Genomic DNA, 11,614 nt, shown 5'->3' with positions numbered 1-11,614 from the left:
CTTAGTTAAAGTAAAGGCATTTTATAAATGATAAATCTGAAGAAGAATGCTGGGAGATGGAAGAAGAAAAATACAGAAAATATTCTAAGGGAAAGAGTGAGAGTATTCCCTTTGGAAAAACCACTGATTCCTCCTGGTTTAGGCCTTGTTCTCCTGCTGTTCACAACTGAATATGCTTTGCAGATGTCTCTCGCATGCAGTGAAAAATCTAGGGCAGAGTCGCCATTTTTGCTATGTGTTTGCACAAGAGAACTAAACTCTCCAATACGATTAGTGAAATACCGGTAAATAGGACTAAATCCTTTGGAAATTGATGTTAGCACATTTTTCTGCCTATCAGTGTTGAAGAAAAGGGACTTTTTCACATAGAGAGTGCTTCATTATCAATATGATCAAAGACTTTTTCTGAAAGGTGCTGGATGCAGCCTTAGTCTGATTGTTACTTTTGATTGGACTGTGCGGTCTATTTATACTGTACAAAAATTAGATGGGTTCAAAGAGAAATGGGGAATTCACACAGAGATTATAAACTTCTCAATATGAATAGGAATGTGAATATGACAGGATAGCTTGGTGTGCCCTTGAACCTTCAGCGTTTAATTATGTGCTATGTAAGAAAATTATCTCAATGACCATGATTTTCAGTAATATGTGCCACTTCTTGGCACATGGCAGGTATAGGTCATTTTAGGAAAAATAAATGTCTACTTTGCTTATGAATAACAAAGCAGATAATTGAAGTATCCACAATGAAAAGTGAAGAATGGGAACAAACTCTATGACTTGAATTATATTACTTACAGGAATTGAATTAATTTGATTTGAGAAAAAACCCAAATATTCTCAATCTTCACAGGAAAAACCCTAACAAGAACAATAATAAAAAGCTGTGGCATTGATTAAAGTAGTGAAAATCTTGTATTTATATACTTTTTGAACATAGATAACTATTTCTTCAAGATAGACACAGGAATTGTTACTGGTGGAAAATAAACAAGCTCTCTGTGACACAGTCTGCCTGCAGCATCTTGCTACCTCACTGAACACAAGTCTTATGTCCACACACCAAAAGCATAAAGGATCAGCAGGAAAATGCTCATCTCCAAAATCTAAAGAAATAACACAGATCAATTACAACAGACTGAAAGATTGCATGGGACTTCCTATGGGTACAGAAGAAATCTGAATATTGTATATAAGATGCATGCAAGAAATTTCTAGGGTGCAGTATGGAATATGTTAAGATACAGAACAATGGCTGTATTTTTCTTCCTTCCCTTTTTTGTACCATGAACACGGGAATAGTTTGGCATCTAATACGAAAGGCTTGAGTTTGAGCACTATGAAAATTACTTAACAAAAACCAGCTATCACCAACTCACCCTTATGCTTTCTAAGCAGAGCACCCATCAACCGGATTTTGTACTTGATATTTAGACATAGCTATATGAAAAGAGAGACAAGTCAGAAATGTAGGGCCTGTGTTTTAACTTCTCCCTTTGCTAACTGAAACCATCTTTGCAAACTTACATTTTCATCCAGTTTGGTATGAATGGGCTTATCAAGATAACCAGATAGAAAGCTGTAGAGCCAGCAGGAGGAAAGGAAAGGGACACAGTGGGTTTTGTACCATGGATTGACATATTTGAAATACAAAATCTGTCAGACTGGAATGTTAATGCCATTTATATTAACAAGAAGCAATTATAGCAATATGGTACACTGAACAGTTGACTGTTTTTATTAATTTGAGAGTCTCAGACAAATCTAGGGGGTCGGAGTCTCAGAAGAGCTATATAGAAGGCAATCTGCAAAGTTGTGTTAGTTTATAAATGATGCTCAATTAGCCACTTTTTATCTAAGAGTAAGAAAAAAAAATTCTAGAAAATCATAGTAAGAACTGTAAGCATTGTTTCATATTCTCTTTTGAAAGCTTTACTTGTAAATTGTAGGTCAGCTTGTCAAAAAGCTTAATCAATCTAGATCCCTTTTATACCTGCAACTTTCCATTTGCAACTTTGTATTCTCTAATATGGTTAAATGTTAATGTTTTCATGTGCAGTAGTTATAGTCAGCTCATTTGCTGGCACATGCAGGAAGAAATATAAATTAACTGCACTTCACACACTCAGCAAAGGAGTCTGGTTTTGAAAATAGATCATTAAAAATCTCTTTTCAGAGTCTTCAGTAGCTTTAATCATATCCTGTAGCTGGATCCTTAGAAATCAAAATTTGATAAGTGTCCTTTGTGGTACAAATGGTGCTACTTCCCACAGAGTAATTAGAAAGTTTGCTGATCCTAGATCAGAAAGTTTGCTGTACACACCTAGATCCTCCACTTGACTTGACTTTTACACTATCAATGCTCAGCTGGTAACTGTATAGCAACGTGGACAAGTGGCCTGTGTTATCCTGTGACACTTCAAAGATAACTGCAATAAACAGTCCTGAGATGGACACAGCAATTTCTCCTTGGTCTTTGCTGCTTGGGGAAAAAAAGCCAAACTCAGTCAAGAAAACATCTGCTGTAAGGGAACAATTTAAGAAATAGCCTGTAAATCAAATTTGAAAGGACTTCTTGTTTGTATTATCTAGAATGAAGAATGGGTTTCCAAGGGATTAAAGTATTTTAGGGATATGCCTGGTATTCAAAAATAGATTATATGCAAACGTTTCCAGGACATGAATTTTCAGTGTGGTGCAGAATTTGACACGTTTACAAAAATGTCACAATTTCACAGAAATACAGGACATTCCAGTTTTTCATGACAGATCAACCTGAAGGTCTCTGGGACTGCAACAGCAGAAGCCAGATAGCTCATAAATATATAACTCAAGTTTTATCAACTTTTTAATTGTTCCACTTTGCTCTTTCCTGTAAGAAAATTTTCAGTATCTCCTTTAGATCTTTACATTACTCCATTTTTTTTTGTCCAGCCCCAAACCCATTCATTCTCCTTTCTGTAAAACTCCCTACTTACTAAGATATCAACAGAAATCTCTTTAAACCTGAATTACAGCAAATTTAGGTATTAGGACTAAAAGCATCACTTTTCACCCTTTCATCTTGATTACTTGGGTTGTCTTTTCTCAGGCATTACTACAGTGGTGGCACAATATTATAATGAAAGAGCCCCGTCCAAGAGAAAGTTCAAACCATGAGTCTGTCCACTTTCCTCTTAATTTTTTTTAGGCAAAGCAAAATTCCTGGAAAAAGAAGCTGTAATCCTAAAAGGTTAATTTTTACCCTAGAATGCCCCTAACCAAACCAGTGTCTAGTACTGCAAGTCACAAAGTCCCTCCTATCACCATTACCATTTTAAACTGCCCCTTTTCAGCTCACGTATCCTTTTCTTCACAATAGTGATGTAACAGAAGAAAAACCAGAAAGGCTGGAGGCACAGTGACAGCAGTTTCCAGCCACCAGTTTCACTGAGACAGAATGCAGAACTGCATGTCCATGCTCCTTTGGAATCAGGATGTGCTGTGCTGTGAAATTTTGCAGCCTGCTGATCCATCTTGCTGTGCTATCTGGCTCACAACAGAGCAATGCCTACTGTTACCAGCTTCTCCATTGACCCAAACTGTAGAGATTAGCACTTTGCAAACTTTTCTGATATCCTAGAAGTTTTAGCCCTCCCCACTCCCAAGAAAAGCTATACTATTTAATATTATTTTATTAAAATTCTATTGCAAAAAAAATGCTGATATAAGTGGAAAAATCAATGTGTAATCATGCCATTACAATCTTACACTGCACAGGCTAAATCAGTTTTCCATAGCAACCCAAATTCTGGAGTTTCTGAAGTTCTGAATATTTGGCATTGTGACAGTCCCCTTCCTTTAGTAGGAGCTCTTTGGAAGGCAATATACACTGTACCAGCACATAGATAATTAGCTATATAATCAACCTTCCAGCTATACTGTACAAAGAAAGTAACAAATGTGGCCACTGTAAACTCTGTGGTCCTGAATATTCATGCAATGACAAACTGAGGATGCTAACAGATGTCTGAACTGATACTTCCCAAAGAGACCTGTGAGGTAAAATATTTTTTAAAAACCCACAAAACAACATTAGTTGTCAGGGGATGTTTCCTTTTTAAGAAGTTTATTCAAATAGATTATTGTTGGATTGTAGTTAAATGATAAAGTATATCTGACCTGAAAAATAATTTCCCAGTATATTTCTTAATTTCATTTGCAATCCTTCTCCCAGAGCCCTCCTACCTGCATTCTGTACAATACTTACAGGAGCCATGTGTGTATTCTCCAGTCTGCACTGATTGTAGCAGAAGCCTGTGCCACTGACAGATAAATGCCAATGCCAGGAATAAATAAAGCAGAAGTTTCTGGGAAATCTACAGCATTAATTCTGCGCCTACAGAATACAGAAAGGGGCATTATTAGACTGCATGTCAAGAGACTAAGAAGGACCTCTGATCACTGAAAACCCTTCTGCTATAAAAGGCAAAGTCTATGCTTCAGTAAAAGCATTTCTTAGAAATAATTGACCCATGAATATTTTAGGAAAGAAAGACATTTGTACCACTACACCTTGGAAAAAGAATCCTTGATATTTGTCCAGGGTGGTTTTTTTTTTTTTTTTTTTTTTTTTTTTGGTGTGTGGGTGGTTTTTTGTTTTGTTTTGTTTTTGTTTTAATTTTTTTTTTTTTTTGGTAACAAAAACCTTTCCTTGGGAGAAGAATGAACTCTTTAAAGAGAAATCTTCTTGCCAGGCAAAGAATAAATCCATGTTTAATCTCAGATGCGACATCTATAAATAAATCCAGGTTGTCCAAATGCTAGCATTTGCTGAAGACAACCAAAGCTTTTGTTTTCTCATTCTGCTTCCTTGCCTAAGTAAAGAGCTCTGGAGAGGATCCATTTTTCTAAATTAAATCTTACTTGAATATTTCCCTGCCAAAACAAATATTTCTGAAATTCAAGGATATTGTTTTACAAATTGGTGTGTTGAACTGAGCTGAACATTGTAAAGATATCATATGTCATCTTATTATGCAATATAATTCCTCATTGTTCCCTGCTATCTGGCAGAGATCTCTGAAACAATTGCCTTTAATCTGCTTTTCCTGGGGCAGAAGGCACCAGCTACTTTCAGTTAAAATAACTATAACTTTCCAATAACATCTCGGGCATGCCTGATACCTTTAGGTATCTTGTTTGCTGTGAGCAAAAATCAGATTATATACTGGGAAGATGGCAAATTTCAAGAACTATGGTTGGGGGAATGAATTGGGGTTTTGAAAATCATGCAATAATTTAGATTGAAATAGGACTTCAGGAGATTTTTCTGGTTCAACCTTCTACTCAAAGAGGAAACAACTCAGAGACTCTGCCCACCTGAGTCTTAAACTCATCCAAGAATGCAAACTCCCCAACATTTTCAGCCCTTGTTCTGGTGCTCCCTAGAATGTTTTCCTAACTGCAGTACTTTTCTTGATGTGACTTATGCCTTTTGCTCATCGTTGTTTCAGTGTGTACCCTTGGAAGAAATTGGCTCTGTGTTCTCTTGGGTTTTTTTGGGGAAAAAAAAAAACTATTGGAAGGTAGGATTGAAGGCTGTAGAAAGACCTGCTTTTATATTAGTATCTGTATTTGGAGAACTTGTAGGAAACTCTATAAAAACATTTTTCTACTGGCTGTTCCTGGTACAAAGACTTTACAGTAAACACTTGTTGAGCCCCATCCAGTTAAAATGGTAATTTAACATGTAAATTCATCAAAAAATATTCTGTAAAAAGCATCTTCCTGCCACATTAGCTAAGATACACCAGCCCCTGCACACATTTTTATCTTATCCCTTTTTTGGCTTTTTTTTCATCGAACACAAACAGATTATTTTCACGGCTACAAGTCCTTCATAGTAGCAGATTGTTAATAACACCAATTCTGCCCTCTTTCACCCTCATTTCCCCTGCTGTATCATAGCCATGCTCACACCTGTCTTGCCCCAAGCTCTGATACAAATGAGCTGAAAAAAAACCCAGCCAAGGTGCTCCTTCAGAAGCTTTATAAAGCTCATCTCTGAGTGTAGCAGAACAAGTACTTTTAAAACCCATCGGAAGCAGAGTTAGACGAACCACTAAAACTTTACATTGAACAAAACAGTGGCTGCGTAATTATTGCAATGTGGTAATAAAAAGCTGTTTCATCATAAAACTTTGAAAATTATTTCCTTTACTTACCTTGAAATGACATAGTTGATCTTAACAACTGAGAAACTCTCCTGCCCACTCCAGCTTGGGAAAGTCTTTCAATACTGCTTGCTTCAGGAGCTCTATCCCAATCCTCCTGCCTACAAGGGGACATAGGAAAGCATGTGCCCTGCAGATTGGATTCAGGCACCTGAAGGCCCGGATATACTGCTGAATAATTTAATCCTAATTTTTAACATAGTTCTTTCAACACTCTGATTCTGTGATCCTTACCTAGATCACTTTCCAACTACAAATATTCCCATCTATAACTCCTCTTAGGCTCACATATAAGTCATTTAATATAAAATCAAGGCAATCTGTTAGGATCATTTTGTCCCTGAGTTGTATTTCATATCAGGTCAGGTCAGGTTTCTGAAACTCTTATACTCCCTTCACTTGTAATGTGGGTGACCTTGGGAAACACTTGATCATCACCTTTACCTCAGATTGCCTCACATCTGTTGGATGAAAAAGCAAGTTATGAAGTAGCAAGGCAGCTTCTCTATGTAGTGGTTACTTATAGAAAAAGTGTGACATATGCATCTGAGGTGTTGGTATGTCAAAGGCAGAAACTGTCTGAATTGTTGCTTGTGTACAAGAAGTTGTTTGAGTTTTGAAGACAATCCTCTAAAATGACTTCACGTTTCTTTTACAGTACATGTTTTGCCACTGCACCTTAAGCTTTACAGCCTGCTTCAGATATCTGACTTATTTCTTTACCTTCTTTCCTGCTTTAAGGAATCTCTACTTTCTGGAATGTTTCAATGCTATTTGTGCATTGATAATATACACAGACCCTATTGTCAACAAACAGAGCATCTTTTAATTTCAAATTCCTCGCACCTTCCTTCTTTTTGCTCACCTTCAATTAAGACATAACTAAAACTTTAATACTGAATGATGTCCTGCTTTCCAATGTTTGTAACACAAGTGTCTTTAGCTTTTGACCTCACAATTGATGAATAAAAAAAACCCTGGGCTTTTTTCATCGCTGGGTTCCATAGTATTAGAAAAGCAAAGAACTGAACTTTGTGATAATGTAACACTGGAATATCTTTTTATAAAATGCATGTTTTGTGAAGGAGAAGTAAGTTATGATTCCCTGGGAATTCCTGTCTCCAAAGCAAATATGGGCTCTTACTGAAATAAATTAAAGCTCTGTTATGACTGTCAGTGAAGGCAGCCAGTGATCTCAGGTGGAATTTCTCTCAAGGTTCTTGTAGGCAGGCAAGAAGCATGAAGGCAGGATCTATTACCTCAGCCTTCAATTCTCACATTCTCACAATTCTCAAATTCTCACCAAGCTCTTCAAATATGAGAAATCCCTTTGGGAGGGGCACTGTTAATCTGCTTTTACTACTAATGCAGGGGTGTGCCAACTTAGTCTGTTCATTCAGCACTTGGAAGCCATGCTGACTGTCACAAGAACTCCTGTGCTCCCACTAAGAAACACCAGGCTGAATTCTCATTTCTAAAGGCATCAGAAATCCCTAGAAAGCAAGGGAGATCACTACTGTTTTGGATGATTGATGTTTGCCCTGCACTTTTCAACTCCTCAGAAGCCTTTAAAACAATGCTCATACAGCCAAATAAGTGGACCTGATCCGTACTTTCATTTCAGTGTCATAAACCCTTTTATTTTTCACCTCACAAGTCCATTGTTTACCTGTCAGTATGTTCAGTACATAAATGACAATTAATCCTTAGCATGACCCAGTTTTTGTTGAATTTGTGCTTTGTTAAACTTCATTACTAATATTAATTCTGTAAACAACTGAAATTCTATTACATGTCCTCCACACCCATGGAGTAAGCCTTAGGTAAGAGACAGTGAAAATTAGCATGAATAGAAAGAGTATGGAAAACATAGTGTAGAAATTTTCTGTTAAGGGGCAGAATTATGGCAATCACTACATTTTTTTTAAAGAATAGCACATGCAGGTGCTGTCCCATGCCAAATGCAGGAGTGAGGCTCAAGGTGTGCAGCTCTGTGGCTGTTCCAAAATTGTAAGCTTTTTTCCCAGTTTTGTCTGATTATCTTCAGCTAAATGTTGCACTATAAGTCAGGTTGCTGACACTTTAAGAAAAGAAGAAATTGTATGACCATCTAATCCTGGTTCTAATAAAGTATATAGGTATGAAGAATGTAGCAGAAGCTACTGGACTGTAAGAGAATGCAGTCATCAATAAAACATAAATTCACACCTGGGATGCACACAAAAGAAAGGAAATAAATGAGGGAAGAGACAAAGTGTGTTCCTGGTTTGAGGTGACAAAAGGAATATATTCTCTTTCAGTATTTAAGAAGCTTGTTCCTTCATTGCACATCTATTAAGAAACAGTATTCTGTACATAGAGTATTTATGATAAATGAACATCTGGCAATGTTAGACATAACATAGTCCAGCCCCTTCTGAGTAATCCTCACTTTAAGACAGGATTAGCCTCAAGCCTTAAGGACAGCCAAGACAGCAGGAAAAAATACCATGTGTTTAGATCTTTGTCACAGATCTGTTAACAACATGTATGATACACGTTTTCATAAATTATGCATACCATAAGCTGCAAAAAATCTGTATCCATGACTTCCCTCAATGAAATTTGGACAAGGATGGACAGGAAAGAGAACTCTAGTAAATTATTTTATTGCACAAAGCCATCATTGTGGGAGCCAACACAGATTTCTGATTTCTTGGATATCACTTTGGCAGGCACTAGCTGTTGGTGAGACTGAATGGTTCTGCTCCACTACTCTACCCTTTCCCCATACCCATGTCTTGGCTATTGTAATTTACCATCTGTCCTACCACCTGCAGAGTGAGCATGACAAAGCAATCCGAGTCAAGCAGGAGCAGGTTTGTCTTCCTCTGTAACACCACCTTCTTTTTACACAGGGCCTCCTAGGATACACTGGCTTTGAGAGTTCCAAAGTTTTTCAACTTAATCTGCTGGTATAATAAAATAAGGTAGGTCAGACACTGCTACATGAGATTGACTAAATGAGATTACATGAGAAGGGAATGCACGGGTAAATTCAAAGCATGTGTGAGAATTACATGGTGATCACAAAGGAACAGAGAAGGGTTTCCTGGCATGAGAATGCAGTGGTTGAGTTGAGTGCAAAGCAGGCTCTGAGCCACTGTGTGGTGGGACATAACCACACAAAACAGATTCACAAAAGCTGAGACAAATTGTTTCTTTCTGTGACACATCCCTACTACAAAAGTAAGGTTTCTTTGTTCAAAATTCTTGTACTGATCCTGATTTTCACTACCAATGACAGCTACTGCTCAATTTCCTAGAAATAACAATACTGTTTCTCAAGACAACTTCAAGTCTTCCCAGTGCTGCACTAGAAAATTGTTTATTAGGGACCTATAATAACTTTACACTGGGCTTACCACAGAGGGAAGTCACACATCCTTTTCTAACATGTCTGATTGTGATCAGACATGCCTATGTATAAAACCATGCTAGTTAATTAGTAGCAACAGGTTTTGCTAGTTTCCCAGTAATCTGGAGTCTATAGAGTCATTCCTGAATTTCTAACAAGCATCATATTGTCTTGGACAATCTTTTCCATAATCTGATAGAAAACACATAAATGCACTTAAGCACAAACCCTCCCCTCCACCAAAAAACCCCACACCCCACGACCCTTTGTTAGTCTTACTTCTGTATTGAACTTAATATTATCAGGTCAGACTATAAATGGTTACAAATCTATGTTCTACCTAGCACCTCATAAAAAACTGGTCTTTGATAGATTCCCCACTATAAGACAGACAAAATGCATTATCACTATTGGTAATAGACCTGATATTGGTTCTTCGAGGAATCCTTACAAAGTTATCCCAGGACACTATGAAAGAAAATGTAGCCTCAGGGAAAAAACATTTTAAGAACATAATCCACGTTGTGACAAATTTTGAAAATGTACCCTTTAATTGGTCCATCTCTAGTTCTTATGCCTTTTTGGTTTTCTCTATTTTAAGCAACTCAACATAAATACTTTAAGGAAGCAACAATACCTTATGTGTATTATGCACAACAGCCTGCTGAAGTCATATACCCTACATGTTTTCTAAAAAAGTGTCCTAACTTTTCCTGCAAACTAGAGACTTTCAATCCTGTTTAATAAGGGTAATAATAATTAAAAATCAAGGTAAACTCAGAAAGATTTTTCTATTATTAAAGGACATGGATATTTACTAAATATTTATCTAGCAGGATTGCTAGAAACTTTGATGCAGATAAGATATCTCATTCCCATAGCATTTCATTCACAATGAGGAACAGAAAACAGCAAACTTGGTCATAACTGTGCTTTGGAGTTGATTAGTTCTTTGGATCTTAAATGTATGTTGGGTAAAAAACTGAACTGCCATGGGAATAAAAGACGTAACATTTCATACTGCTTCTTCACACCAGTAAGCTGTACTTCTGCACTCCAAAGCTCATACTTTTGGTTTCATTCCCAAGCCCCTCTCAACTCTGGGATCGATTGTCCAAGGTCAGTCAGATGACTGAGACAGACAGAGCTAAGCAGAAGGAACTTGTCCGCTTCCTGATAGTCTAAATGAGAGCTGCCAATTGCACTGCTGAGGACAACAGATGTCAGACAAATTGCTCTGATTTTTATCTTCAGTAACTGAGCAGGCACAGACCAATATCTGTATGTAAATAATTCTTTTAATTCTTTTGTCTTCACAAAGATTAAAGTATTTTCAAGTACTTGAAGTAGAGAAAAAGATTTAAAACTCCTTTGTTTCAGTTTGTGTACCTGTCTCACCCTAATGAAGTACTCTACTTACCACACTGTAGACACCATGTCTGGTTTCTCTTTTGTGAACAGTCTGCAAAAACTTTTAATAGAAATTGCAATAGAGATTACAGATGAAATTTGCCTAAGAACTCAGTGAGCTTCTGATGTAGAAAAAGTCAGCATACTTCTCTTGTACAGGTTTACACACTATCTTAAACTGATTATCCTTAGAATAGAGTATATCTGAAAAGGAATTTTGTCATTGTTTTATCTTGGTCCTGTACAAGATTCTCCAGTCTACAACCCACAGAGCCATTTCTTTCACTTTCAAACATTTAGAACCTCACTAGTTAACAAACACAAGATAAACAGTTCTCAAACGTGATAGCAAATATAGAGTCTACCCAACCTGAAGTCCAGAAAGAGCACTCTAGTTTCCCAAATATCTCTGCTGTTATCACAGAACTGGGACTGGATTTTTCAGTTTCTTCTTTGCCCCACTGTTTCTAAGTTACTCTGCAGTATACTCAAGAACTGGTGTGGTTTCTGCAGCTCACTCAACAATGTCAAATCAAAAAGGATTCAATAGCCTCAGGGTTTTAACCCTTCCTACACACTGATACTCCAT

This window comes from Vidua macroura, chromosome 5 (genome assembly GCF_024509145.1).
Source record: "Vidua macroura isolate BioBank_ID:100142 chromosome 5, ASM2450914v1, whole genome shotgun sequence".
NCBI lineage: Eukaryota > Metazoa > Chordata > Aves > Passeriformes > Viduidae > Vidua > Vidua macroura.
This window is presented reverse-complemented; position numbering follows the sequence as displayed.